Here is a 9,737-nt window from a genome sequence, read left to right as displayed (position 1 = left end):
ACAATCTAATCAATCTACATGTGGCCTCCTTCACAGTTATAACAAGGCTCAATGTCAACTTGAGGAACAGCACCTCATCTACTGTCTGGGCACACTGCAGCCTCAATATCAAATTCTACAGTGTCAGGTACCTTGCTTTCTCTATTTGTATCAGAACTGGCCAGTTCTGCTGTAGGTCATCCAAATGTGATATAAGCTTAGTTTTTTTTTCTGCACCAGCACTGCCCAACCTGGACACTTCCTACCTCTCTCTCTCTCTCTCTCTTCTCTAACTGCCCTCAGTAACCTATCAACTAAGTTGACTTCATCGACAGCTTATTTCCATGGTGACTCTGGTCTCACCTAAACCACCAGGAATTCACTTCAAGAATTTGGATGAATAAGCCTCATAGTTTTCATCCATTAAAATTTTATATAAAATTATTAAAGCCACTACACTATTCCATATACATTGTAAAAGATTCACAACGTGATCTAGGTAATGAAGATAATGCATGTACACTTACTTTCAGGTGTCTTATCCAATGCACCTGCATAGCTAGTTTTTCTTTTGTTATTTTATCTGTGTAGTTTGTAACACATTAAAATGATCTGGGCCATTTTTATTGCATTTGTTTGTTTTGAAAATAGTGTGTTGGATTGACTGGAAGAATGTGCCAGCACTTCACTGAAAATATTAAAATGACTGCATCCCAAATAAGCTCAGCCTTTCCAAAATGTCCATTCATAATCATTACTGCCAAGTGAGAACACTGAAGATAAGGTCTGATTCATCCTCAGAAGCTTTCTGGAAAATATAAACAGGTTTTCCCAATAGAAACAGACAGAAAGTTCTTGTAGTCCACATGTTGTTGGAGTTGTATTCCATGTTGCATGGGATATACATAATGTAAAGTGTAAAATCTCCTGAGAGATGGGCTATTTAGTTCCAAATTCCCATTATTAAAACTGTAACTGTAACACAACCATCTGTGTATTTCTTAACACCAAGTCAATGAGTTTGAAATACATCATTCTCTTGATTTTCAATACCTCAGTAACAATGTGCACTGCAGGGCTGTACTCTGATAATATTGTCATTCGTAAGATCATTATATAATAAACTGTACCTAAAGTAAGTGTTCAGTCTGCCTTTCCTTGCACTATTTGAAACATTTGGTTCATTTCCTTTCTGTACATAGCATCGAAGGCTATAGTTCAAAGATAATCCATTGATTTTAAAGCATTTTGGGTTGCCCGAATCCAAGTTATTTACCCAATTTCTAAGGGACGTTTTGATTCATGACTGTCAAATTAAACACACCAATTAGATAGACTAATTTTAGATGTATTTATGATCGGTTTAATCTTTGGCTATAACAGGCTTCAAAAGCATCCAAAAATAGTACTTGGATCAAAGGGATATTTCACTACATTTTTATGGGAACACTTACAATGGAAAGTGATTATATGTAAGCCAACTAAAGCTTCATTCCTCTTTGGAAAATTTAAGAATGCCTAGGTATGAATTTAAAGGCATAAATGCTGATAAATTCCTTAATCCCTTTATGCCTTATGTTATCACTGCTTCATGAACTGTAATGCATTTGTCTGTATCACTAACTTAATACCTGATGTCCTTTCAATCACCTCTAGTAAATATGTATCTTTTACTGTGCGTGTTCTGTCCTTCGCTGATAATTCTTTTTATTTTTATATTAGATCAAGCTTTCAGCTTTCATGTCCTGACATTGGTTTTGGACCCAAACTGTTCGCTCTTAAACTGTATCTTGAATTCAGCCATGTTGTGATCACTACTCCCTAAAACATCCTTAACAACAAAACCCATTTTCTCACACCAATCTTTGAGCCACACGTTTAATTATTTAATATTATTTACCCTCTGCCAATTTGCATATGGCTCAGGTAATAATCTAGTGATTACCACTTTTGTGGCTCAACTTTTCAATTTTCCCCCCAGCTGCTCATAAAACAGCTTTTCAACAATTCCCATATGTTGCAATTATAATATCACCTCTCCAACCAACTCTGTTCTACTTAATTAATTAGATTAAATTACATTAAGCATGCATTCCTCAGCCAAACTATCAACCCCTGATATAAATCTTTTGACCAATCAGAGGACACGGAGTAGGAATACCCACCAATGAGCAATTGCTATCCCATGATGTCACACATCATGCTGTACACAAAGTAAGAGTTCCTTAACTTACTGCCATGATCTTATTGCACAGTGGTGAAATCCTCCTTCTGCTTCTTATGAGTTTTCTTTCATTCCATCTTCTCCGACTGCCTTTCATCTATCTGGATAGAACCAAACAAAAAAATGTGCCAATATTATCTACTAATGCAAGACTAGCTGCTGGTTTTATCAATAACTAGATTTATAGATGGGCATTACAGCTAATGAATGAGTACAGAAGAGAGGAACCAGAATTATTGAGGAGATGGAAAGATTTGATCAGCAGTCTAACCATATAAATTGGGAATGTTTCACTGGAAAAGAGAAAGTTGATGTGATAACAACTGGAGTGTGGAGAGGCTCATTTGATTTCCATTAGACTGTGATTATGTAAATCATCTCTATTGGAGACTCCTTTATATCTTGTGCAGCCATGTCTGCCTCCTCCATTGAAGTGGTAGATGTAGCTCAAGATGTAGCACACAGTTCTGATCACCCTGCTATAGGAAGGATGTCATTAAACTGGAAATGGTACAAAAAAGATTTATGTTTCCAGGACTGGAGGGCTTGAGTTATAAGGAGAGGCTGAATAGGCAATGGATTCTTTTCCCTGGAGCATAGGAGGCTGAGGGGTGACCATATAGAGGTTTGTAAATCATGAGGGGCCACAGTTGAATAGCCACAGTCTTTTCGCCAGGGTAGGGGAGTCCCTAGAGGGCATTGGTTTAAAGTAAGAGGGGAAAGATTTAAAAGTTTAATGAGGGGTAACTTTTTCAAACAGAGGGTGGTGGGTATATGGAACGAGCTGCCAGAGGAAGTGGTAGAAGTGGGCACAATTATGACATCTAAAAGACATTTGGACAGGTACATGGGAAGGAAAGGTTAGTGGGACGTGGGCCAAATGCAGGGAAATGCAACTAACTCAGTTAGGCAACTTGGTCGGCATGGATGAGTTGGGCCAAAGGGCCTGTTTTCCATGTTGTATACCTCTATAACTCTGATGGCTTTCCTCTTCCTCCTGGTCCTATTGTTCCTACTGCTCTCCAAGCTACCCCTCATTGTCCTTCGACTCTCAATCTCTTTGCTTCTCTTCCTCCAGCACGGGTTTTTGTCTTTGATTGATTAGATTATGTGGCACATAGCAGGTGCTGACGAAGTATGCTTGACATATACTGAAAGATGCAACTGGACTAACGCAGGCAAGAAGATCTCATCTTGAGCAGACCTATGGTGTTTCATGTACAATCTTAGTACTTGTGTGACCCTCGCTGTATTACCTCTGTAGTTGGACAGTGCATAGGTATGAGGAGCTATTGAATTAGAGGGGACCTCTTGCCCCCCAATGGCTAAGTGAATTCTCTGGTGCAGCAGGAATGGCAGAGTTCTGCTGTGGATACTTGGAATGTTCCTGTAATTAGGAAGCTCAGTATCAATGTGACCTGGGCCTTCACAGAGAAAACCATCCAGGTATGAGAGTGATGCTGTAGGTCTTCACATTTCGGAGTGATGACAGCTTTGGAAAACTCAAACCTGCCTATTCCTTGTTTGTTGAGAGGTCTAAGTAGAAAATAATGGCTCGTAGTAGTAGACTGTTTGCTGATGGACATGTATGTGCCTTCTGCCTGGAGGTCATCAACTCTCCCTGAGGGCCAGCCATGCCCATAAGGATGCCTCCAGTACTGGGGCACCAATTGAACAAGTATCTTAGCTAAAAGCTGAAAAAATACTGATTGTTATCTTAAGACTTTTTGGGCTTAAGAAGTGTTTGGACACCCTGCAATCAATCAGTCAAACTGCTCAGTCAGGTCACGAGGGTGTACCTTTAAATAATGGGAGAAGCAATAAACTAGCATGATGTACTCCTGGTAGGAGTGACTGCTCTACAATGACCTTTGGGCAGAACCTTGAGCCCCAGTTTATGTTGGTAGGGGAGGAAATGTGTGATAGATGTACAGTACAGTAATGCCATTTGATGTGATCCTGATACCAGAAGAATCCCAGGTGCACTGCTGAGTGTTTCCAGCATTTCCTGCTAAAACGAATAGCACAGAGAAGTGCCTAGACCAATTTTGTAACTGACATGAATCACCTGGAACTGACGCCATTTAAACTTGAAGTTGGATCACATAGCACCTACAGAAACATTTCCATGCAAAACAATTTCTTGGCCACAGTTTTAAAAGAATAGCAGGTAAATAAATCTGCATCATGTTAAGAACTAGACCTAAGTTTCCTCCAGACACCTCACAGAAATCCCCATTTTTGCCAGATTCTTACCAAATCCAGGAGTTCCCAGCCAGACTTGGAGGGGTTGTTGTCAAGTTGAATTTTAAAATATCAACAGAGTTAAATCACATTGTGGCAAAGTATACAAACATATTCAAAAGTTCATTAAAGAATTTCTTTTACTTTTAAAAATATGAAATCATGCAGCATTTTTAATTATGGGATTTTAGTATTTTTATTGGTTGTTTCCATTTTTTTCCTCCAATATTAAATTCATACTCTGCCATAACTTTTCTTGACCTATTGTTGGCAACAATACAGATATTCCACTCAGGATCAAGCAAAAAAGAAATCAATAGTTAGGGAACAGAAAAAATAGGTTTAGGCATCATGGTCACCACATCTAGTTAGGGATAATTTGCAATATGATGATCCTATCTCCTATTGTGAAGTGGCACACATTGTCTGACCCTTTTTATTAAAGGAACAAAATGGGCCAAATTGAAAAGCAAGTGAATAAAGATGACGAAAAGAATATTAAATTACATGGTTCTCAAAATAACATATGTAACGTAATCTAAATAGAACACAAACTACACAATCCTCTATATAAAAATTGTAATGAAGCTGATTAGCACAGCTCTCATATATAACTAACCTTCTCGTCTATGATTCATTCCATATAATAATCTTAGTCCATCAGCAACGTCCGGTGTTTAGTACTTGTGTTGGCAATTCTCTCAGTGTAATTGCTTCGTGAAATGATAGGCATAAGACTCATCTGCTCTCTCAGGTTGATGTGGAAGATATTATATCTTTGTCAACATCACTATAACAGATTAACTGGTCATCTTTGCATTGCTCTTTGAAGGAGCTTTGCACCAAACAGGCGCTGACTTTCCAATATTACAACAGTGACTGCATTTCAAAAGTGATTCCTTGACTACAAAATGATTTGAGCTATCCTAAAAGGGATGAGAATGGTACCATGTAAATACAGGGTCTTTCTAAGAAAAACAACATCTTAAAGTCACTACACTTATTACATCACCAATATAAAAATTGTACTGGAAATAGAATTTTGGAGTTTGCCTTCCTCAAAAAAATATTTTGCAGAATCAGCTGCATCTTAACTGAAGGCACACATAAAGGTGTTGCAGCAATTGTAAATGATTGCCGAATGATGGGCTGCATGGAAGAGTGTGGATTATTGTAGGATATTGAGCCACCAGTTCAGACAAAGACAATATGGGAATTTTGGAGGATAGCATAACGCTGGGATCTGCACATGGTGAGAAACTAAGTTTCGGTGATCTTCAGTCAAGGAAGGGAGAAGGGAATGTGACTTGCAACTAGCTGCATTGCTTTAAGCTATACTTTTGGATCTTCTGAAATGTCTCCATTATTAATCTGCCTGTTTAACAGTTTAATACAACAGACATTTCCTCTCTGTATTCATGAACTTAAATCCTATTAATTTAAATCCTATTAACTTAAATCCCATGATCTTAAATCCCGTGAACTTAAATCCTATCCTTACAGTGCTTTAGTGCCACAGGGTCTATTCTTTTCAATCCTGTGTCACAATTGTCAAATATGTTAACTAATTAATACAATAATACATTCTTATGCTTGACATAAATCAAAACTGGGTCAAAACCATTCCAAGCCACTTGTGAGATTCATTCACATTGGCAGACTTGTGATTTTCTTATTCCACTAGTAAGAAAACCCCAGTTTTCTGTCTAGACTTAGAACCTAATAACCTGATGGTCACTGATGGGATTGGGCAGACTTTTTGGAAATTCTCGACAGAGTCTATAGTCCTGACAGGTTCATATCTCCTATATACGCACTGGGTTTGCATAAGTGCAAAGTACTTCACTGGCCTTTCAGAAACCTTTGCTGTCAATACTAAAGTTAGCAAGCATGATTGGTGAACAAGTATGCATTCACAATCCAGTGTGTGGCCCTTGCTTATTATATTGATATTACAGGATTTATGCTGTAGCACTATTCTAATGGCCATACTGCAGAATTTTCACTGTTATAGCTTTTTATCCAATAATGTTTCCACAAATCATTGACATTTACCTTTCAACACTTCTTAGGAAATAAGATGCCAACTGGCATTAAGAAGCCGGGGTGGAAAAGATGACGAATTTCCCTGTTGTTTTCACCATATTCGTGAGAGTCGGCGTCAATACTACTTTATTCCAGATCCATGCTGATAATTGTTGGTGGCACCTCACACATGGGGATTTCATTCGACTATTGAAACTCTCTGGAGGTCTGCATGAGGAAACTTATTCCTTCTTCTCTCTGGCTCGGTGCCTTGCTCACAGTATTCTAGTGAAGCGTGTTCATAACTCTATCATATAACATAAAATTAGCAATGAAACAGGTAGTGAGGTTATTGCTGCAACTTTGGGGGTTAAATTAGATAGCACTGGAAAGCAGACACTGGATTGAACATTTGATTAATCTGCACTTGTTTAACCCCATGCAGTTTGTGAACAAAATTTAAACTGAACTAATCAATATGATTTCAGTGATGAGTAAATGCTGACTGCACTGTTTACTGCCTTAACACATTTCCACAGGTCCATTCCAAAGAGCCAGCAGTGGTTCATGCCAACTAGTACTGATTATGGACATGAATGCTCTTTTTCTTCTGTATTCCCGTTGTATATGTTTGTTCCCTGGCATACCACGAAGCTGTGTCTTTTTAAAGTCTGTGCAGAGGATCCCTGGTTTCTCTGAACTACCAGAAACCTCCAATGTCACCAACAGAAATAAACATGCAGCTGAGTGGCTGTAGAAGTGACCTAACTAACCCAGGAAAATTTGACACGTTTTTGTAGCTACAAGTGGGTTCAACATTTCTTACTTAAAGTCTAACTGCTGTTTAAATCACTTCAAGGAAATCCCAGGCCATGAATTTTGTACACAGGATGAAATAAATTGCTCTCCAGCTGCTTTGTCATTGTATGTCGCAATCTCTTCTCTCTTCAAAAAGACATTTAATTAATTCTTGATACTGTTTTCCCATCAGCTTCAGTATTTTCCTTTGGCAAATGGCCCATTCTACAGATATGCCAAGCTGTCATTCATAGTGCTTGACGATGACATTGTGACAAACCCTGTTACATTCCATCATGTGTGTGAGTGTGATTGTCCCTATTACATTGTTATCAGGTTGATTATGAAATTAATTTAGCTGCAGGAGGTGAATGTTTGATATCAGGCAATCTCCATACTAACATTACATCATGCATTCATAAATTCATTAAGTTCTGGATCAACCGTTCAGGTAAATGGCCCAGAAAAAATCAAGTCCAAGGAACCAAAATTAGGAGCACAAGAATTTGATTCAAACTATAACTCCAAAGTTGCGATACAGAGTTAAGCAAAGTTAAGTTACTTGCAGGGTGTGGTCACATATAAATGGCAATCTGCTAAGTACAAAAACAGCTGGTATAAAGGATGAGTTCTTAAAATTGATAATAAATGAGAAAAAAATGCACAGAATATTGTTCATGACACTTTTGTTAATGGTTTCCAACTGAGAATTTCCCTCCCCCAGGCAGGCTGACAACATGTGGTAGACAAAGAGATTGCAGATGCTGGAAATCTGGAGCAATACACGAAGCAGCTGGAGGAATTCAGTGGGCCAGGCAACATCTATGGAGGGAAATAGACAATCAACATTTCAGGTCAGATAACCTGCCCAGGAAGGTGGTAGCTGCTCCCATGGCCACATACAAATTCTTGTACTACAACAGATGTGGGCAGGACACAGATCACCATGTCCTGCTCACATCTGCCAATCTGCAGCAGGCTATTACACATAGCCATCAATTCTGTGATATGGCTTTGTGAGAGAATGTAAGAATGCTTGGCATGGCTTTTTTTTTGAAAGGAGTAGAGGATAGGAAGGGAGCTCATGTAGAAACCTTAGGGGAGGAGTCACCTAAATTGTTGGTCCTTCTACCATACCGCCAAAGTGTTATGGCATGAGTGGCCTCAGACTTTTAGCTCCAAACTTTAGAGGGCCTGAATGCAGCTTTACACCTCCCAATGAAGGCTACCAGAGACACAAGAAACTCTGCAGTTGCTGGAATCTGGAGCAATACACAAAAAGTGCTGGAGGAACTCAGCAGGTCAGGAGGGAAATAAACAGTCGACATTTCGGGCCGAGACCCTTCGTCAGGACTATGAAGGCTAAGGATTTTTTTCTTTTAAGATACACCTTCCATTGGCAGCAATGGCTTTGATCATCACGATCACTGAAGATTAGTGGGGAGTGCTTCACTCATCACAAACCTCTTCTCAAAAAGGTAAAACAAAAAACAGATGCAACAACTAATATCAATGGCCACACAAGATCGTTAGAAATATAATTATACCATTTCTAACTTTGTCATTGTATACCCATCTTATGCCCAAAAAGTAGGCAGAAGCTCCAGCAGTCACTATGTTATTGAACCTTTACTGAGTGATCCCCGACAGAGGTTCAATAGGTATCCTAATCTTCCAGGATACAACTCTAGACTTGCTGGGTGTTAGCTAATAGAGGTAACATGGTGAACAGAAATAAAACAACTACATCATGTACAACTGGTGTGAGGTCATCTATTCCATATAGAATTTTAAGGAATTCACTTGCATTATTAGATTCAGACCATAAGACTTAACAATATTAGAACCAGAAGCAGGTGTTAATGCTAGGGTTTCACTAATGCTAATTTCTTTGAGCTCTTTATTTACCCTAGAGCCACAGTCCTTCATGATTGCCAGAAGATTTTCCTTAACTTCCCATGAAGGCAGACATCAAACATCTGTTTAATTTCTCTGCCATTTCCTTTCTCCTCAAAATCATCTTTCCTCAAGAGCACAAAGAGCATTGTATTTAAATCTGTAAAACAGGCTTCTAAAAATTGCTGGGGTGTTTTATGGGCATTACATATATTCAGCTGGTGCACTGGTGATGTGTACTTGGCTGCTTGAGAAGCACAAAATGACCACTAAATGGCTATCTCAATTGACCTAACCTTTGCAATTTGAATTTCAATTTTCTATGGGCAAGGCTCACAGAAGCAAAATTGTGACCACTTACCATTTTGGTCAGTAGCTATTAAACACAGGCAAAAGATAAAGAAAAAGAGGCAAATGTAATCCATATTGTTTGGATCAATTGATGGTAAATAGAACAAATATTTTGGCTTTCAAATAGTATCACAATAGCTGAGAACATTATACCTGTGTGAGGAGACAAGCCCCTTATTTAGTTTTGAAATTTTGCCTCAGGCATGCTGTGCCCTATAAT

At 38.6% G+C, this 9,737-nt stretch overlaps 1 protein-coding gene across 1 annotated transcript in view; it reads left to right on the top strand.

Moving 5' to 3' along the window:
* The window catches only part of LOC127569494 (uncharacterized), a 534,065-nt gene that overhangs the window by 487,985 nt on the left and 36,343 nt on the right, over positions 1–9,737 (top strand). The gene's annotated exons all lie outside the window — the stretch shown is intronic.

The sequence above is a fragment of the Pristis pectinata genome, chromosome 4 (genome assembly GCF_009764475.1).
Source record: "Pristis pectinata isolate sPriPec2 chromosome 4, sPriPec2.1.pri, whole genome shotgun sequence".
Taxonomy (NCBI): domain Eukaryota; kingdom Metazoa; phylum Chordata; class Chondrichthyes; order Rhinopristiformes; family Pristidae; genus Pristis; species Pristis pectinata.
The sequence above is the reverse complement of the archived record's forward strand: the minus strand, read 5'-3'. Positions and strand labels throughout refer to the sequence as shown.